At 38.5% G+C, this 21,833-nt stretch overlaps 1 pseudogene; it reads left to right on the top strand.

Annotated features, from left to right (window-relative positions):
* Window positions 1-2,735: 2,735 nt before the first annotated feature.
* The window catches only part of LOC133087176 (bridging integrator 3-like), an 83,380-nt pseudogene continuing 64,282 nt past the window's right edge, over window positions 2,736-21,833 (top strand).

Genomic DNA, 21,833 nt, shown 5'->3' with positions numbered 1-21,833 from the left:
AAAGGATTTGACATATGTATGAATATTAGTCATAAAAAAGAAGGGAATCTTGCCATCTGCTACAACATGGCTGGACCTTGAGGGCATTACATTAAGTGAAAAAAATCAGACAAAGAAAGACAAGTCCTTTATGATCTCACTTATTTGTGGAATCTAAAAATAGAAATAAAAAATTAAAAAAACCCCAAACCCTGAACTCATAGATACAGAGAACAGATTGGTGGTTGCCAGAGGTGGGAGGTGGGCGAGGGTGGGTGAAATGGGTGAAGGGGGTCAAAAAGTACAAACTTCCAGTTATAAAATAAGTCATGAGGATATAACATACAGAATGGTGACTATAGTTAATAATACTGTGTTGTATATTTGAAAGTTGCTAAGAGAGTAGATCTTAAAAGTTCTCATCACAAGAAAAATAAACGTAACTATGTGCAGTGATAGAAATTAAGTAGCCTGGGGTAATCATTTTACTATACATACATGTTTCAAATCTTTATGCTGTGCACCTGAAACTAATATGATGTTATGTGTAAAATAAGCATAATACAAAATATACAGTTAGAAGGAGCAGCAAGAAATATGAAAATCTGAAGGAAGGAGAAATTACTTCAGAATAGTGGGATTAGAGAAGGTTTCATTGGAAGAGTTAGCATATGAGTTGGGCCTTTTAAAGATAGCAATTTGATATGTGTGAAGGGAAGAGGCAGTATGCTAGGCAAGGGAACAACATAGATTTAAAGAGCAAGGAATTGTGAGATGTGGTCAAAGAATGGTGTTTAGTTTCACTTGGAGGATGGTAGAAGGTAACTTCGAAAGGTAGGTTTGGGCCAGTTTGTAGAAGACGTTGAGTTTGAGATTAAAATGCATATATTACTTTGGATTAGGACAGAAGGATGTGTATGCTATTTTATGGTATGAGTGAAATGACCTCACCCACAGCATTAGTCAGGAGGGTCCAAGTTATGTCTCTTACGTTGTTAAGAGACGACATTTAAATTTCAGTGGCTTAAGAAAACAAAAGTCAAAAGTTTTGTTTGTTTGTTTGTTTGTTTTTAAATTTATTTATTTATTTATTTTTAGCTGTGTTGGGTCTTCGTTTCTGTGTGAGGGCTTTCTCCAGTTGTGGCAAGCGGGGGCCACTCTTCATCGCGGTGCGCGGGCCTCTCACTATCGCGGCCTCTCTTGTTGCGGAGCACAGGCTCCAGACGCACAGGCTCAGTAGTTGTGGCTCACGGGCCCAGTTGCTCCGCGGCATGTGGGATCTTCCCAGACCAGGGCTTGAACCCGTGTTCCCTGCATTGGCAGGAAGATTCTAAAAGTTTATTTTTATTTATGCAAATTCTGCCGTGGATTTGGGCAATTCTCCAGGACAATTATCCTCTGTGTGTTGGTGGGCTCCACAGTCTGGTCTCTGTGGACCCTGTGGCACCTCCATATTAACACATGCTTCCGCAATGGCTGTTGCAAGAAAAAAGTTCTGAAAGGTTACCCATCTGGAACTAAGTTACTTTGTTCTAGAAGCCACACACGCACTGCTTCTGCTTACAGCTCATTGGCCAGATGAGTACCGTGGCCCTTCCTAATGCAAGCGGGGCCCGGGAAGTCTGGTCTCTGTGTGTCTGGAAATGGGGAGGACATGGATACTGAGGAGCCCTAGTAATGTCCACCACACCCAGACTTGCAGAAAATCACTGTGATTCAGAACAAGATTGTATTTACAAACAAAATAGAGATACGTAAGGCTTCTAATACTCTATTAACAGACATTTCCCCATCTGTTGCATTTACAACTTTCAAATGAAGCAAATAGTGTTTACGGTTTATCCACCCACAACACATAATGAGAGGAAGATAGCTACTTATTTCTGTAGTCTGCCTGTTATTATCTCTAGGGCAGCATAAATTGGTGTATGTTGTATGGGGCTTAAGCTCTGCCAACACACAGCTGACACCTCACTTGGCTTCAGCTGCAAGCTGCAGTCTAGCCATTATAGACCACATCTTCCAAAGGACGCCTCCTCATCAGAATGTGATGAGAGAGAAAGCCATGCTTAAGGAAAGAAGAACACTGATGTAATGTGTATACACACAGTCGCCTGTATGTGGTGTGAACATGTTACACGATCTACATAAAAGGAAGATATTTTGAGAATGGAATGTAGAGCTAGTATGGCTTAGTCAAAAGTGCCTGAGCTTTGGAGTCAGAGATCAATAAGCTAGAATCCTAACTTTATGAACTAGTTGCTCTGTGACTTCGTGCCTTAGTTTCTCATCTTTAAAATGGCATTGATAACAACAGAATTCTCCAAAAATGTATTAAGGATAACAGCTAAATTTAATTAAGAGCCTGGTATGTGTCAAACTTTTTACATGTGATGTTTTATCACATCATATCTATCATCTATCCTCTATCCATCTCTCTCTATCTTTCTCATCAACATATGTAAGGACATTGATTCAGCTCTTATGCAACGGGAGGGAGTGTTCCAGCTTGAGTCTAAACTGGGATTTAATGTATCTGATGTACTGACCTGGTGAATAAGGCCTCAGGTAGTGGGTTTGCATGAGGGATTTTTCCAGGAGTAGAGAGGAGTTACTGAAGGAATATGATAAAGTGGTTTCATGTGGGTATCTAGGAATTAGCTTGAAATAGGATGGACGTTATGGTGTTTGTTGAGATTTAGGTATCCCACCACATACCCAAGACTGTACATAACTAGAAGTAGATGGTAAAGGAGATGACGTGGAGAGACTCTGAGACACAGAGACAGAAGCAGAACTTGTTTGGTAAGTAGGTGACAAAGTGTAACACAAAAGAGAAAGGAAGGCTATTTCCCTCCACCTTGGCATGAACACCGTAAGAATCAGAATGTGGCTCTGCTAGAGTCTCTTGAGAGTGTGATGCTTTGAGTGCACTGGACCACAGCACCCTTAGGAGGTAATCAATGTCCACCTGGTGGGCATCCTCATCTGTGACTGTGACAAGGCTGTGCTATCCTCAAGTGGCTTCCTGATCAGTTACCGTATCCTCAAGGGAGAAAAAGAAAATCAACAAAAGTACCATGTTGTTGAGAATGAATAGAATACCCACTGGGATCCTTTGAAATTTTGGGGAGGCTGTGTCTTTAATAGCCGATCCATAGATTCTAACCCAAGGTCTGACACAAAGGAACTCAGAAAAGCTTTATCAAAGAAGGAATGAAGAATCATCCCCATCCTCAAGTGAATGCTGTGTTTCTCTGTGGGGACAGTAGTGGCATTCTGGATGGAACATTCTTCATTGTGCAGGACTGTGAAGAACATTTAGCACTAGTTTCCAAGAGCATTCTCCATTCATGGTGGCAATCAAAATATCCACCACCCCATGCTTATTGTGGGGATACTACTCCCTCAGGTTGAAAATCATTGATCTAATGGGACCCAAGACTGCTAATATTTCTGTGGGAAGCCATAGAGCTTCTGTAGAGTGGGACCTTTTTCTCTGTATGCTCAGGACATTGGTGACTGGGATTTTCTCTTGCTTCCTTTGGTTGGTGCCCTAGGAATCTCCTAGAAAGGAGCTCCGCTTGACATCCCCGTGTGCTTTTCCTGAGCAGTGAGTCTGCCAAGGCCATCCCAGTATCATCCTGAGGAGCCAATCCTGGCCCCTCAACACCACCACCATCTTGGTCTCTGTCGTCATAAGTCTAGAAGCTTCTAAGTACTGCATTCCAACTGGTGGAGATTTTTGAAAGAGGAGTCAAATGAGAGTAAAAACATCAGCTTTATTTATAGTCTGGTAGATATTAAAGATCAGGAAGATCAGGGCTCTTTGTCAAAAATGGCTTTGGGACTTTTTCTACCGCATAGTCCATAAGCCATACTAGAGCGTTATAGAATCTGCCTGGAATATTGTGTTTATGTATGAAAGCGGAGGGGATTACTTGGATAGGGAAGGTGAGATGAGTGAGACAGAGAGAAAGATGCCTTTTAGGATCATTTGTTTGTGTCTTTTTTTTTTTTTTTCTTTCACTTTCTGCCTCCCTAAAATTCCAGCAGCAATACTGCCAGTTCTAATATTCACCACTAGGTGGCAATAAAACAGAAATGTCTGCAAAGAAAGCAGAAATCCCTTCAGAATTATAATAAGTTTTATAGACCAAGACAACTGCAGTTGTAAAACATTATGGTGTATCAATTGGCATATTTGCTGATCAAATCTTTACAAGGTTCGAATAGGCTCATAAATACTGGTTTCTCTAGTTTGGCCTATTCATGCTTCATGCTTCTGTTTAAGACATTTTGGAGGCTGGGAATCCCGCAAATGGTTGAAATATCAAAGCAATATGCCACTGACAATTTGTTTTCCTGTGATTGAGGGAAAATATATATGCCTCGATTAGAAGCACTACCCAAACAAGCAGAATTTGCTACATTCAAAGATGAGCTCATTTTTCATGCAAAGCACAGCCCAGGCTGGAGTGAACCAACAGCTAAATCGTTTTGCTACTTGATTTTTATAAGTGAGTCCAATTCCCTTACCATTCCCATGAGAGTCTTATTATGCAGGGATGTTTCCTTTTTTTTTTTTAATAAATGGTAACCAGCTGATGATAAAGTCAGGCTTTAGGATAAATGCATAAAATCATAGCAAAGGGGGTGACATCAAAATACCCTTTTTCATTAAAGTGTTGGTCTCATGTGGGTGGTTGAAAAGAAAAGTGAATTGGTTTATGACTATCAGCATTTGATAATGGGGAAACTGAGGCCTAGCTGTTCAGTGACTTGACCAAAGACATGTGACTGGTGAGTGATCTAACCATACTGTGAAACTAGATTTCCCTTAAGGCAATGGGTGGGCTGTGAAACTGATTACCTTTAGAGACCTGTTCAAGAATTGTTGGATACCAAAGAAGTTGAGTAGCTAAGCTTCTTTCTGTTTTTTGCAGATGTGCACACGGACTGTTTTAGAGAAAAGGCTGAAATTCCTTGAAAAGGTAGACCTTCATCATACGGTGACTGCTTATTTTATATACTTAGATAAGGATCTTGTCTCTGACCAATCATTTGTGATAGATTCTGCCTTAGGGAACATCTCTTGGCTTCCCTCTCAGAGCTAATGCTTACGTTCACTTTGCTCTATCTGGAATCCTCTGCTTCTGTTTTCACCTGGATAAATTCTGTTGAAAATGAATTTGGTGGCCCTTTGATGTGTTCCCCAGATATCCTTCCTAGGTACTTTCTCCAGGGAGGAACAGTTCTTTGTCATCATTGCCTGAACTTCCATTAGATGCAAGGTGGAGACCTGATCTGTTTTGCTAGTCGTTATATGCATGGAAGTGCTTGACACATAGGAGGTCCTTGAATAATTACTGTATGAGAGAATAGAGTGATCCTAACCCTGGCTTTTACACAATGATACTCTTTTTGAAGATGGAATATTTATTTGAGAATTTGAAATAATACAGAGTATAAAATGTTTAATGTATATTGCATATTAAATGTATTGTAATCATTTTAAATAACTGAAAGTTTTAATTTTATCACAGTAATTATATATGCATATAATTATACTATCTATGTTCCTATATATATATATCAATTTATCTATCATATGTATATAGATTTGTTTGTTTTGCTCTAGGGAAAGAGATACTAATAATTATGATCCTCGCTATGCAGCAGGCACTATATTAGGTCCTTGTACATATTGATGCTATTCAATCTTCAAATATAAGCAGTTTGAGTGACTAAATTAGAGCTCAGATAATTATATGGCTTGCCACGCACTCAGAATATAAGTAAGCTGGATTCACACCCAGACCTACCTTCCTCAGAAGTTCCTGGTATTTCCACTTTCCAGAAGTGAATGGGGCTCAGAGAGCAGGTGTCCCTTTCCTCTTGTCAGACAGCTAGTCAGTGGCAGAGCTGAGTGGTAGAATCTGGGACTCCCGACCTTTACAAGATTTCACAAGGCCCAGACTTTCCATCAGCTCTGTTTACACTGAGAAATGCATTCATTTGGCAATTGTCTGGGCCCCATGTGAACAGCTGCTAACTTGTGGTGTTAGCTAGTTCACAGATTCCTTGGTCCTCCTGACTCCAGCCTCTGCAGAGGTTTAGGATTGGGAAATACAGATTTTGTCATTCATTTGCTTGTATATAAAAATCCATTTTCCAGCTCTCCTACTCCTTAGTCTCGTCCTAAGCCATCTTGCTGTGCATTTGTCAAGGACATTTGCCATTTTCAATTTAGAGAGAATAATTCAAGTGAGAGAAAACTAAGCACCAGAATTCATGAAAAAATATATTAGGAACAGTTTAAAAATGGGAATGGCTATATTTGCTCTATAACAAGCAGAGCATTGAAAAAAAATCAATAATAAGAACAACAACTAATGGTGATAATGTCTTCCCTGACTCATAGGGATATTTAAGAGTAAAATGATGTAATTGATGGGAAACACTTTGAAAAATAAAAGCAGCATGCAGCACAAGACATTATGATGACTATACGATTGTCCTTAAGCACAGCTAAAAGTGAGCCTTATCTCCCTCAGGACCAGATGTCATCAATGAGAAATCATTTGTATAATTCCCTAAGTGCAAAGGATGTCTGCAGGCCTCCAGGCTCTTATACTTGTTGTTATGATTTCTCCATAGGGTGTTCCATGGATGTGGCCCAGGGCAAATTAGAACCTCTCTGAGCCTTTGTTCCCAGGTCTGTGAGATGGGGATTAATCTTATTAGTAATGGCTGCCTTCTACAGAGCAATTCTATGTGCCAGGCACCAAGCATCTGGGGTTTATTATTTCATTTAATGCTTACAAAGGAAATGCCTTATTTTATAGATGAGGAAAATGAAGCATAGGGCAGTGAAATATATAGGCCTAGATCACACAGCTGGAATATCGTGAAGTGTGTAGAAATCCACAGATCTTAACTTAGTCACTGTGTGTGGTGGATTGTGCAGATCTGACTCCCCAGCATGCTTTTCTCTATCCCCTCTTCTTCTTTGGGCAGTCACCCCTCCTCCAGAACATAGTCCATAGTATTCTGTGCCTGTCCATGTCACCACAGGGTAATAGTGTGGCCAGGCCTAGCCAGTCACAATAATACTCTCACTCTAACCCCATTAACTGACTCAAGGGCTGGGTACAGGATGAAGGCCTGGCCAACCAGGATCCCTAGGATTTATATATATATAAAAGTGGAGAGAGAGACTGTCTCTCCTGTAGGATTGCCAGCCAGGATGAGGTAAGAAGACTCAAGAAGACTGTTTACAATAGGAAAGAACGAAGCCAACAGAATAACAGAGGCAAGAGATGGAGAGCGTTCTGGCTGCATCCTTTAAGCCCCTAGGCCCAGCAGTGCTTGAGGTGAGATCCGCACCATGCTTTCCAGTCATGGGAGTCAGTAAATACCATTTTTTTAAAAAAAAAAAGACACTTTTTTTAGAGCAGTTTTAGGTTCACAACAAGGTTGAGAGGAAGGTACAGAGATTTCCCATATCCTCCTGCCTCCACACATGCTTAGCCTCCCCCATCGTCACCCACCAGAGCTGTACATTTGTGACAATTGACAAACTTACATTGACCCATCATAATCACCCAAAGTCCATAGTTCACATTACGGTTCACTCTTGGCGTCGTACATTCTATGGGTTTGGACAAATTTATGATGACATGTTTCCACCACTGTAGTATCATACAGAGTAGTTTCTGTATGATACTAAATAAATTTTTTTTTAAATTTATTTACTTTTGGCTGTGTTGGGTCTTTGTTGCTGCTCGTGGGCTTTCTCTAGTTGCAGCGAGCGGGGGCTACTCTTCATTGCAGTGCGCAGGCTTCTCATTGCAGTGGCTTCTCTTGTTGTGGAGTACAGGCTCTAGGCTCGCAGGCTTCGGTAGTTGTGGCACACGGGCTCAGTAATTGTGGCTTGCAGGCTCTAGAGCGCAGGCTCAGTAGTTGTGGTGCACGGGCTTAGCTGCTCACGGAGCAGGGCTCGAACCCATGTCGCCTGCATTGGCAGGCATATTCTTAACCACTGCACCACCAGGGAAGCCCTAAAAGTCCTCTGTGCTCTGCCTATTTACCCTGACCTCCCTCTCCTCCAGCCCTGGCAACCACTGACTCTTTGACTGTCTCCATAGTTTTGCCTTTTTCAGATGTCATATAGTTGGAATCGTACTTTTCCAGATTGCCTTCTCTCACTTAGTAATATGCATTTACGTTTCTTCCATGTCTTTTCATGGCTTGATAGTTCATTTCTTTCTTTTTTTTTTTTTTTAAAGATTTTTTTTTTATAAATTTATTTATTTATTTATTTATTTATTTATTTATGGCTGTGTGGGGTCTTCGTTTCTGTGCGAGGGCTTTCTCTAGTTGCGGCGAGTGGGGGCCACTCTTCATCGCGGTGCGTGGGCCTCTCCCGTTGCGGAGCACAGGCTCCAGACGCGCAGGCTCAGCAGTTGTGGCTCACGGGCCTAGTTGCTCCGCGGCATGTGGGATCTTCCCAGACCAGGGCTCGAACCCATGTCCCCTGCCTTGGCAGGCAGATTCTCAACCACTGCGCCACCTGGGAAGCCCAGTTCATTTCTTTTTAAAGCTGAATAATACTCCATTGTCTGGAGGTACCACAGTTTATTGATCCATTCACCTACTGAAGGACATCTTGGTTGCTCCCAGGTTTTGGCAATTATGAATAAAGTTTCTATAAACATCTGTGTGAAGGTTTTTGTGTGGACAAAAGTTTTTAACAAATACAATTTTAAAGCTAATTGAATTAGATTTTTGGCATTTGCAACCAAAAAAATTTCTGAGTAATATAATAGGTAACAAAGTTTGTTTATACACATTGTCTTCCTTGGTTCTTCCAACAACTCTGTTCCCAGTATTCTTATGAGCGGCTTTTTCTAATAGAAATAAGAAGAACCAGAAAAAAACTAATGACCTCCTTGATATTTATACTCAGTGTTTGTCCCTACAAAGACCTTGCTCTTTCCATACTACCCTGCTAGACACAGAAGGTAGAACCGGACATGCTAATGAGCTTTGATTTTACTGTAAAACAAAGGCAGATAATCTGTCATATTAGAACAATCTCTTTTTAAAAAAAATTAATTAGTTTATTTACTTTTGGCTGTGTTGGGTCCTCGTTGCTGTACGTGGGCTTTCTCTAGTTGTGGTGAGCGGGGGCTACTCTTCGTTGCGGTGCACGGGCTTCTCATTGCGGTGACTTCTCGTTGTGGAGCACAGGCTCTAGGCGCGCAGGCTTCAGTAGTTGTGGCACGTGGGCTCAGTAGTTGTGGCTTGCGGGCTCTAGAGTTCAGGCTCAGTAGTTGTGGCGCACGGGCTTAGTTGCTCCGCGGCATGTGGGATCTTCCCAGGCCAGGGCTCGAACCTCTGTCCCTTGTATTGGCAGGCAGATTCTTAACCACTGCGCCACCAGGGAAGCCCAACAATCTCTTATTTATTCTGATTATCCCCAAGAAGTTAACAAACGTTTTTCTAGTTATTAAGGCAGGTAAATGCCCCAAACTTATTTTTATAATATCTTGTTTTAAATACATTTGACACTTTCGTGCCTTTTTGACAACAGAACTGTAATCATGATTGTACTTTTTACTTGATGATCAGGGTCATAATTTCCCCTGTCATAACAGACAACACTCTTTGTTGTTAATGTGATTAACTTTCCAATTAGATGGTAAGGTCCATGTGGGTAGACAGTATGCTATCATTGTCACTATCATCATCATCGCCATCATCATCATCCCAGTTCTTAGCCCAGTACCTGGTATCTACTGTTAACTAAAGGCCTGAGTCATGAATGCATGTATAACAGGCATAATTGTAAAATGAAGCTGAATAATTCTAATGCAATTCAATTACAAATGTTTAAGAGGCTACTGAAATATGCAAGATTGGTCCTTCATTTAGCCCCAGATCACTAAGGTTTTTGTGTTTGTCTGCTTTTTTTCCACATTCCTCCCTGTTTTTCAAGATATTTTGCTGTTCATATGGGTCTACAACCGTGGGTGTTACATAAGTGTGTGTAGAAAGGAATGACCAGTCTCTAGTATCTGATAGGTCCTGGCTCTGTCCTTCAATATTTGTGTAGCCTTGAACACACCCCTTAACATCTCTGGCCTTCACTGTCCTCCAATGCAAAATGGGAATCCAATAAGCTACCCCAAAGATGTGTGATAAGGATTAACTGTGATAAGGCTATCAAGTCACCCAGTAGGTGAACCACAAACATGTTTTAATGAGAGTTCCAGAAGAGTAGGACACTGAATGCCAAAGTATTAAAATGAGGCGAGGGACAGTGCTGCCTGGATGGAGGAAGTGCACAGGGCAATGAAGGTATCACTCAGCGGGTTTCCAGTGTGGTTTTGATACTGCAAGTGCCAGATCAGCCTGAGGCCAAGATCAGGTTGTGAATAAAGAGGTCTTTCTGAGCAATGGAAGGAACACATTTGTTTTCAGAGCAAAGGACTCTTTTCTTTAGTAAGTGATGAAGTCAGTGTACGTGAGTCCCATTGCTTTAGATCCCCATTGCCGTCACCTGCGTGTGCAAACCACAAACACTTCCAGGGACCAACTCCAGACAGCTTTGTGGGACATCAAGCTGTTGCTATGTCATCACTTTTTCCTTTCCTGAGGAACATCATCTCTGTTCATCAAAGATAAAGGAAGATTTTTAAAAAAGATAAAGGAAGATAAATATTAGGAAAGCAGTTTGGGATGCAGGAGATCCTTAGACCTTGCTATTTACTTAGCCTTTCAAAACATATCTAAATAGATAACTATTGACTACTGTGTTAGCAGGAGACGGTGGCTGTTGAGAATATGGTCTGGAAGTCACATCGACAGGGATTCACATCCTTGCTTCTGTCTTTATCGGTTTTGTGACTTTGCACAGGTATCTAACCTCTCCAAGCCTCATTACACTCACCCATAATATAGGTATAAAGTACGTCCTTGGCATGATTGAAGAAGAGCCCAGAGCTTGGTACTTAGCAGTTAACTGACTGTCGCAGTTGCTTGGATTTTTGTACAAGTTATATCAGTGAATCCGAGAGCTAGCAGGACAGAGTTTGCTCAAGGTGGAACATCCCTGGCTGTACTGCATTGTTGGACTCTCCCTCCCTCTCTCCTTTCCTTTCCACTGTTTTTTTCAGTCCTTTGTATATTTCTTTCTTCCTGTCTTTGTCAAACATCTCTTTAAAAAGAATTTTTTTTGCAGTATAGTTGATTTACAATGCTGTGCCAATCTCTGCTATACAGCAAAGTGACTCAGTGATACACATATTTTTAAAATCAAACATCTCTTGATCATTTACCTTGTTCCTACAACGGAGCAATCAAACTTCTTTACAAAGTTCTTTTGTGGACATTCATTTTGCTTTTACATATTTTTCATTTTACAAAGTACATTTATATAATGTGTGTTGTTTTATTTCAATACATTTTATTTACCTATAATATATATTCAGAAAAATGCACGAATCACAAGTGGTCAAGTAATTTTTACGAAGTACGTGTACCTGTGTAACCAGCACTGAGATAAAAAAGTGAAGATTTCCTATACCCCCACAAATCTCCCCTGTGCCTCTTCCTAACCAAAGGTAACCACTGTTCTGCTTTCCAACAACTTAGATTAATTTTGCCTGTTTTTGAACTTTAGTAAATGGAATTATATACTCTTATGTGTGGTTTATTCCTTTCAATTAGTGTGTGAGATTCATCCATGTTGTTACATGTAGCAATAATTCTTTCTTGTTGCTGTATAGTATTTTTTAAAATTCATTCTACTATTAACGGACATTTGGGTTGTTATGAATTCTTGTGTTTGTCTTTTGATATACAGGTAAAACAGAAACACATTTCTGCTGGTTGTATACCTAAGAGATAAATTGCTGGGTTGTAGAGTGTAAATCTTTAGCTTGATTAAGTACTGCTTAAAGGTTTCTCAGAGTAATTCAAACAATTTATTCCCTCACCAGCAGAGAATGAGAGTTCTGGTAGCTCCACATACTTACCAACAATTGGTATTGTCAGAATTTTTATTTATACCCTTTCTGTTGGGTGTGTAGTGGTATTATTTTTATTTCAATTTGCATTTCTCTAACACCTAATGAAGTTGAGTGCCTTTGCATATGCTTATTGGCTATTTGAATATCTCCTTTTTTGAAGTGCCTATTCAGGTTTTCTGTCTTTTTTCTTCTTGATTTGTAGGCATTTTTTTTTTTTTTAATTTTGGATACGGGTTCTTTGCTGTATATATATGGAAAATATATTCTCCCAATTTGTGGTTTACCTTTTCACTCTGTTTGTATATGTATTTATTTATATATTTATATTTTTAATTTTTATTGAAATATAGTTGATTTACAATGTTGTTTTAGTTTCAGGTGTACAGCAAAGTGACTCAGTTTTATATATATATGTATATATATACACACACTTTACATCCTCTTTCACTGTAGGTTATTACAAGATATTTTGTATAGTTCCCTGTGCTATATAGTAGGCCCTTGTTGATTATCTATTTTATATATAGTAGTGTGTATACTTTAATCCCAAACTCCTAATTTATCCCTCCCCTCTAACTTTTCACTCTTGAAATCTTGTCTTTTGGCATATAAAATTTCTTAATTCTTATATAGTCTGATTTATAATGTTGATTTTTGTGTCCTGTTTAATAAACCTTCACTTATTTTCAGGTCATAAAGATATTTTCTTTTGTTTTTTTTTCTAGAAGATTTAATGTTTTACTTTCCACATTTAGATCTACTTTTAATCAGGAATTAGTTTTTGCTTGTTGTTAGGAAGGAATCAGGGTTCACTTTTCCCATAATAATTTCCAATTCACTTTCCATTTATTGCAAAGCCCATTATTTCCTGACTGCACTGCAGAGAATATTTGTCCGAACCAAGTGACCGTACATGGATAGGTTTAATTTTGAACACTCTTTTGTCCCCTATTGATATATTTGTCTATCTGTGCACCAGTACTACAATGTCTTAATCAATGTACATTTAAACAAGTTTTGATATTTGGTAGGTAAATCTTGCAGTATTGCCTTTTTCAAGATTGTCTTGCTATTCTTAGCCTTTTGCATTTCCACATAAAATTTAGAATCAGCTGGTCACTTTTTACAATAATAACTAGTCCTGCTACAGATGTCGAACGGGATAGTATTGAATAGTATTGAATCAATAGTATGAGTTTTCCAGTAAATAAGGATGGTATATCCCTCCATTTAAATTGGTGTTAATTTCTCTCAGTAATGTCTCATAGTTGTGAGTTCAGAAGTTTTGCACATCTTTTGTTAAATTTTTTGAAGTATTTCATGTCTATGATGCTACTGTAAATGGTATTATTTAAAATATTTTCTATTTGTTAGTGCTATATAAAAACACTTTTTAAATATCAACCTTGCTATTTTCACTTATTAGTTCTAATCGTATATTCTTTCAGATTGTCTATTGCATGCAATCATGTCATCTGTGAATAAGGACCTTTTAATTTCTTCCATACCAGTTCTATGGTTTTAATTTTTTTCTTCCCTTATTGTGCTAGCCCAGTCCTCAGTACAATGTTGAATAGAAATGGTAGTATCAAGCATTCTTGTCACATTCTCCATTTCAGGGAAAAAGTTTTCAATATTTCACTATTAAGTATGATACTTGATATAAGGTTTTAAAGAACAGTATTTATCCAATTAAGAAAGTTCACTCCATTCCAAGTTTGCTAGGAATTTTTAGAAGGAAGGGTATTGGATTTTATCAAATGCTTTTATGTATTTAGATTATCATATTGTTTTATTCTTTACTCCATTAATGTGCTAAATTACATGGATTGAACTTTGAGTGCTAAACCAACCAGGAATTTTTATTTCTGGAGTAAACCCTAGTTGGCCTTGGGTACTATCATTTTTGTATACTGCTGGATTGGACTTGTTGATGTCTTATTTAGGATTTTTACATGTTCTTGAGAGAGATTTATCTGACATTTTCCTTTTTTCCAATATCCTTGTCAGGTTGTTGAATCAAGGTTATGCTGATCTCATAAAGTTAGCTATTCTTTTCTATTATCTGGAAAAACTTGTGCAAGATTGATGATATTTTCTCCTTAAATATTTGGAAGAATTAACTAATGAGGCTGTCTGAGCCTAGAGACTTCTCCATTCGGTGGAATGTTTTAATTGGAAATTTAACTTTTTAAATAGCTATAGATCAAGTTTTCTGTTCTTGTGTCAGTTTAGGGAAATTTCCTTCCTTTAGGAATTTGGCAATTTCACTTAACTTTTAAAATTTACTGGCATAAAGTTATTTATAATATCCTCTCATTATTCTTCCTTTTTTTGAAAAAAGTGTTTGTAGGATATGTTGTGATATGTTCTTTTTCATACCTGGTTATCAAATCTCTCTCCCCACTCCCCTGTCCTCCTTTCTCTGTCTCTGTCCCTCTCTTCTTGATCAATCTTGCTAAGCATTTATTCTTTTTGTTATTCTAATAGTTACTTTTCTTTGTTTATTTCCTCTACTGTATTTTTTTCCATTTTATTATTTCTGTTCTTTTTGATTTCCCTCCTTCTACTATTTCAGTTAATTACTTAAAACATTGGGTTTGGGCCTTTTAAAATTTCTTTTCTAACATATGCTTTTAAGGCTACACATTTTCCTTTAAGTCTGTATTTCAGCAGCATCTGCGAGTTTTGATATGTTTTTTAATAATTTAGTACAAAATATTTTCTAATTTTCATTGTGGTTTATTCTTTAACCCAAGGTTCATTTGGAATTATTTTGCATAATTGTTAGTTTTAGGGGTTTTCTGTTTAGGTTTTTGTTATTTTTTTCTAGGTCTAAACCACCGTGTTCAGAGGGCATATTATGTATGACTTAAATTATTTGCAAGGCGTTGAGACTTGCTTTATAGTCAAGTGTATTGTCAATTTTGATAAATGTTCTATGTACACTTGAAAATACTGTGTGTACTGCTACTGGTGCTCTCAGTTGCAGTGTTCTATAGCTGTCAATTAGTTCCAGAATATTATTTGTGCTATTCAGATCTTTTTTTGTTTGTTTTTACTGATATTTTTGTCAGTGTATATACTGGTTATTGAGAGAGGCATGCTAATATTTCTATGATTATATATTTATTTTTTCTTTTTTCTTATGTCAGTTTATATTTCATGTATTGTGAATCTATGCAATTGAGTTCATATTAATAAGTGTTAAATCATCCTTTTATCCTATGAAAAATTTTTTTTTAATTTCTAAAAATGTGTCTTGGGACTCCCCTGGTGGTCCAGTGGTTAGGACTCTGCGCTTCCAATGCAGGGGGCACAGGTTCAGTCCCTGGTCAGGGAACTAAGATAACACATGCTGTGCGGTGCAGCCAAAAATTTTTTAAAAAATGTGTCTTACCTACATTGTCTGATATAGTTTTTTTTTTTTTTTTAATTAGTGTTTGCATGGTATATATATTTTCATTTGTGGCTGAAGCTATGGATGCCCTGCTGGTATCTCCTCAGCACTCAGTCTTCCAGGAAATGCTAAATCATCCTACTGAGTCCCATAAGCACCTTCAACTCTCTGCCTGACATTTTTAATTGACTCCTGTGGCAGGCAGGAAGTAGGGGGAGTTAGTAGCTCTCCAGGCAGAGCCCTCTACCAATAAAGTGTGGGAGTTTAGGGATAAATACCTCAGTTTTCTAACCCCTCAGTTGAGACAACTGTGATATATATTTTATACCATCCCGCATCAGTCCATAGCAGAATTCAGTTATAATCGCCCCAAGAATTAAACTGTTCATTAATGCATCCAGTATCCTTCCTTTCCCTGTCTTATTTTCACATTCCCTTACATATGATCCTGTCATCACTTAATAGTAAACTATTTGCACTCAAATACTTGTGTCAGGGTCTGCTTCTGAAGAAATCCAGCCTAGGAAGCTATCTTTTTACTTACAGTTTGTCTAATATCTTTATATTTAAAGATGGAGCATATTGTTGTGTTTTGTTTTTTTCAGTCTGTTAATTTTTGTTTTTAATCAAAATATTAATCCACTTACACTTAATGTGTATACTGGTGTATTTGTGTGTTCTGTTTTCTCTCATGTCTAGCTTCATTATTTCTCCTCTGTTAACCTGTTAGTTATACATTCTTTTACCTACTTTTAGTGAGTATCCTAGAAATTACAAGCACACTTAACTAATTCCAGTCTAATATAAATTAGATCTTTTACCACTTCCCAGATATTGCTGATTGAGAACATTTATACTCCTTTTATTCTTTTCCTGATTTTTGGTTATTAATGTCAAGCAAAGTAACACATACATTTTAGAGTCCACAAGACATTATTATCATTGTTTGTATAGATAATATTCATTTAGGTTTATATACTTGATGTACCTCTACCAATTGTCCTTAATTCTTTCCTGCATTTTGATTTTATTGCTTAGAATCATTTTCCTACTGTCTGAAGAGCTAACTACTTTTAGTGGGATTCTGTTGATGATGAATTTTCTCGGGGTTTTTTGTTTGCTTGTATGGAAACATTTTTATTTACTCTTTGCTTTTTTCTTCTTTATATGTGACATTGTTTTTATTTAGGAACAACTTACATACATTCAAAGCACAAAATCTCAGCGTTCAGCTTGATGAATTTTTATGTATACCATCCAAATCAAGGTTTTGAACATGCAGAGCACTCCAAGAAGTTTTCCCATCCTTCCCTACAGACAACACTTTTGCTATAGAAGTAACTGCAATTCTGTGTTCTCCAACAATACGTTAGTTTTGCCTGTTCTTGAACTTCATACAAGTGGTACCATACAACATGTACTTTTGTTTCTGGCTTCTTTGACTCAACATTAGGTCTGTGGAATCATCTTTTATGTGTAATAGTGGGGCTTTTTTTTATTGCCATATAGTATCCCATTGACTATATTACAATTTATTTATCCACTCTATTATTGATGGACACTTGGGTTGTTTTTCATTTTGGGCTATTAATAATAAAGCTGTGATGAACATTATTGTACAGGCTTTCTTTTGGTAGGACATAAATACTTATTTCTGTTGGGTATGTACCATTTTTCACTGGTTTTAGTTTTGGGAGTTAATAGTTATTTCCTTTAAGAACTTTAAAAAGCATTTTTATAGTTTTATAGCCTCTAAAGTTTCTATTGAAAAGTCAGGCATTAAGTTTTACTATTGCTCCTTTGAAGATAAATGTGCTTTTTCCTCTGGCTGCTTTTAAAATGATTTTGTTTTTGGTTTTTAGTAGTCTTATTATGATATTCCTAGGTGTGGTTTTCTTTTTATATATCCTGCTTTAATCTGTGGCTTAATATCTTTTGTCAATTTTTGATAATTTTCAACTGTCAACTTTCAACTATTGCCTTTGATCCTTTCTTTTTCTTCTTCCTTTATGCAATTCCATCATATACATGATAGAGCTTTATATCCTCTCTCATATGTCTTTCTTGGTACTTTCTAAAATTTTCATCTTTTCTTGCTCTCCCTGTGTTAGCTTGAATAGTTTCTATTGACCTAACTCCTGGTTCACTGTTATGTCCATATAGAATTCTTAATTTTGATTATTATATTTTTTAGTTCTAAATTTTTAATTTGATTTTTGGAAGTGCCAGTTCTCTGATTACATTCTCCATCTTGTCATCTCCACATTTTACTGACATTTTTTTTTTATTAAGTTGGACAAAAGCTTTTTAAAAGATTTATTTAATTTATTTAATTTTATTATTTTTTAAAATTTTTGGCTATGTTGGGTCTTCGTTGCTGCACAGGCTTTCTCTAGTTGTGGCAAGTGGGGACCACTCTTTGTTGTGGTGCGCGGGCTTCTCATTGTGGTGGCCTCTCCCATTGCAGAGCATGAGCTCTAAGCGTGTGGGCCCCAGTAGTTGTGGCACGTGGGCTCAATAGTTGTGGCTCGTGGGCTCTAGAGCGCAGGCTCAGCAGCTGTGGCACACAGGCTTAATTGCTCCTTGGCATGTGGGATCTTCCCGGACCAGGGCTCGAACCCGTGTCCCCTGCATTAGCAGGTGGATTCTCAACCACTGTGCCACCAGGGAAGCCTCTACTGACAGTTATTTTAAAGTTAATGTCTGATGGGTTCCCAAACCAGGTCATCTCCCGTTCTTTTTCCATTGTCTGTGTTTTTCCTGTTATTCTTGTTTGTTGATATGTCTGTTATGTTTAATTGAATGGCAGACATAATTTATGGGAATTTGTGGAAGCTCTTGGTGATGTCATTTGCCTCTAGAGTGATTTTGCCATATGCTCAAGATCGTCAATAGAGGGCAGGTCACACGAATACAGTCTGAGACTGAGATGCATTGAAGCTGGGTTGAAACTTTGGTAAGGTTCCATTTGCATCTGGTCCATCCCATATCTGGAGGGTAGACCCCCATAGACATTATTTATTCGATTCTTATATTGTATCAGGTAGGATTCCCTGGGATGCTGCAAGTAAAACAAAAAGTAGCTTAAACAGAATAAATTTATCATCTTACATAACGAGAAGTCCAGAGATAGGCTGGTTCTTTGGCTGCTAATTCGTAAATGCATCCCGGATCTAGCTTGGGTTCTTTAAAATTCTCTTGGCTTTGTTCTCATGGTTTTATGGTCGCTGCAGTTATGGGTCTTGTATGTAGCTAACACTATCCTGAGGTAGGAAAGTGAAGTTGTCTTTATGGGGCTCTGTGTAAGAGTGAATAATCCATCTTCTGGAGGCCTCGTCCCCCCAGAGTCTTCCCTTCATGTCTCTTTGGCAAGAATTTTGTCACATGCCCATGCCTAAACCAGATTTTGTCAGGGGCAACGGAAGGGCCATGTTTGACTTAGACTAGTCAAGATTAACCATTTAGGCCTGGGGAGGTGTCCTTTCTCTGAGCATATAGCCAAGGGGAGTGTGAACACCTAAGCAAAACTGGGACCTGATTAACAAAGAAGAAGGAAATAATATGTATCTGTCACTTGCAGAGATAGCTGGGTCTCCAGCAAACCTATGAGAAGCATATTATTGTTGTCGATCCAGTTTTAATTATGAAAATTCTGTGATTTGCAAAGTTTGAATACCTAGCACAAGGTCAGTTATTTGGTGTCAGAGTCTCTATTAAAATAAATATCATCTGATTCCAGATTCTGTGTTCCTTTTTTTAAAAATAGATTTATTAATTAATTAATTTATTTTTGGCGGCATTGGGTCTTTGCTGCGCACAGGCTTTCTCTAGTTGCGACAAGCGGGGGCTACTCTTCATTACGGTGCACAGGCTTCTTATTGCGGTGGCTTCTCTTGTTGCAGAGCACGGGCTCTAGGCGCACGGGCTTCAGTAGTTGTGGCACACGGGCTCAGTAATTGTGGCTTGCGGGCTCTAGAGCGCAGGCTCAGTAGTTGTGGCGCATGGACTTAGTTGCTCTGTGGCATGTGGGATCTTCCTGGACCAGGGTTTGAACCCATGTCCCCTGCATTGGCCAGGGAAGCCAATGTGTGCCACCAGGGAAGCCCCTCTGTGTTCTTTTTAATGCCTCGCAGTCTTCTGACAAGGATAGAAGTTTCCTTTTTTTTATAACCGCTATAAGATGTTCACACATACAAATTGAGGTAGATGTCACCATTTTCTTCACCCTGCCTTTCCAGATCTTAGAAGAAATGTCATAAATGGTCAATCAGAATGAGAATGTTGTGGGGACAGTGTTAATCACCTATAGATCTAAGATTGCCTAAAATTTTACTTTATATATTTATGTGGCCATTCCTCAATAAGTAGTGGACATAAGTCACCTAGGGCCTAAGCATTATAAGGTGTTGCTATTCAAGATGTAACCACAAGGGACAAATTAGATTTTTCACTTCCATTAGCAAATATGATTTGTGTCCATTCTCTGCTGCCATTCATAATTTTGAACTCCACTCTACTTAAAATATTCCCTCTCAGCGTCAGCTGAATGATTTTCACACGAATCTGTCTCTTTGAGAAGTACCCTTAGAATGATGGATTAGTGGTCCTGACAACATTTGCTAAGTTGGGAGCCCGTTAGCCCTTTCCATTTCTCTCCTCCGGAGTGGAGGTGGGGAGCCATGAAGCCCTGCCATCAGAAGAGTTGGAGAGTAGACCTCTTCATGACAAAGCAGCTGGAACAACCACAATTGCAGCCCTTGAGAGCAGCTCCTGCAACGGGGTCAGAGGAGCAGCATTTTATGTTCCTTTGTAGAATAAACTGAATATTTTTATAAGAAACAAATCTTCCATCTATAATCCTGTTCCCATTAGTGGGTCAGGGCAAGAGCAAACCAGAGAGACTTAATTTACTTAGGATTCATTCAGTATAAATACTATATTCCCTTGTGTGATGTTCTTGTTCTGTTAGCCTTAATACGTGCAAACAAAGATGACTTACCCAAAGTTTTGATATGCTCGAAGACCATCCTTCTTATAACAGGGTGTTCTTTCTCGGCTGGGTGTCAAGAAGATCTCGAAAGTCTACATCAACACAGCATGTATTTTCCCTCTGCTAAACTACCATACAATCTGTAATTGCTAACCCCACAAGTTTGAAAGTTTACCTTAACATTTGCGGGAAGCAGATGGTTTTCATACACTGCCAACCTGTTGTTACCAAAGCATTTTCCAGGAATTATTTCCCAGCCACAGTCACTAGCATAATTAACCTTTCTGTGGATTGAATAAACAAGAAAGTGATCACCAATCTGCCTGAAAGCCAAATGCACCATTCAAGATTTGCCTCAGAGCAAGCTCTGGGACACATGTAAAACCACATGTGGCATGATGAATAATCAAATTTTGGTATGTTTTCTGGTGGCCACTATTCCTTCCTCTGTCTCCTCCTCTATTCCATAGTGCACCCTCTGGTTCTGGTCCTCTTTTCTTATTTACCTGTTTCTGTCTGCAGCCATTGGTCTGGCTAGGTCCCAAGATAGTCTTCTGAATAGAATAGTAACCAGGCAAGAAGTGTCTAGGCTGTGAGAGAAAATGGCCTCAGATTTGAAGCTTTAGGATCAGTGCTTCACAGCTGTTTGTTTCCCTACAGGCTTCATCCGGCCTTTTTCAATACCTGTGAATTTCCTGCCGCTGCCCCTACCCTCCCCACCTTCCTGGTCTTTGCCTTGTGTTCTGTTATGAGTGTCTTGCTGATTTCTCTCACTCTCTCTTTGGTTTATATTCTACTGTTTCTTCTGACTTTTAAAAAACTTTTTACTTTGAAACAATTATAGATTCATAGGAAGTAGCAAAAAAAAAAAAAAAAACCCCAAAAACCTAACAAACAAAACATGCAGAGGTCCCATGTATAGCTTTCAATTAGTTTTCCCTAATGGTTACATCTCCCATAACTATAGTACAATATTCATACCAGGAAATTGACATTGGTACAATCCACAGGGTGTATTCAGGTTTCAACAGTTTTAGATGCACCTGTGTGTATGTGTATGTGTATGTGTGTGTACGTGTGTGTTCTGAGTTTTAAAGAGGAAACATCTTCAGTCTTCTGCCTGACTTCGGAATGGCTCAGAGTCAGATTCAATAAACATTCATTAAGTATATGTATGAGACATTGACAGATAATTCACATGAGCTCGTTCAGTTGATCTTCACATCAACCCTTTTAAGAAGAGATTATGTTATCTATTTTACCTGTGAGGAACTCAAGCAAACTCCACAGAAATCCTGTGATATTCCCAAGGTCATCTAAGTAACAGCCTGATTCCAAGGCCAGGGCTCAACGATGCTGCTTGCCTGGTCCTTCAGCGTCTGTGTAGACCATGGCCTCTCTTTTCATGCACTTTATTCAAGTCATA

The sequence above is a fragment of the Eubalaena glacialis genome, chromosome 3 (assembly GCF_028564815.1).
Source record: "Eubalaena glacialis isolate mEubGla1 chromosome 3, mEubGla1.1.hap2.+ XY, whole genome shotgun sequence".
Taxonomy (NCBI): Eukaryota; Metazoa; Chordata; class Mammalia; order Artiodactyla; family Balaenidae; genus Eubalaena; species Eubalaena glacialis.
Note: the sequence above shows the minus strand (reverse complement) of the source record. Positions and strands in the feature narration are given on the sequence as shown.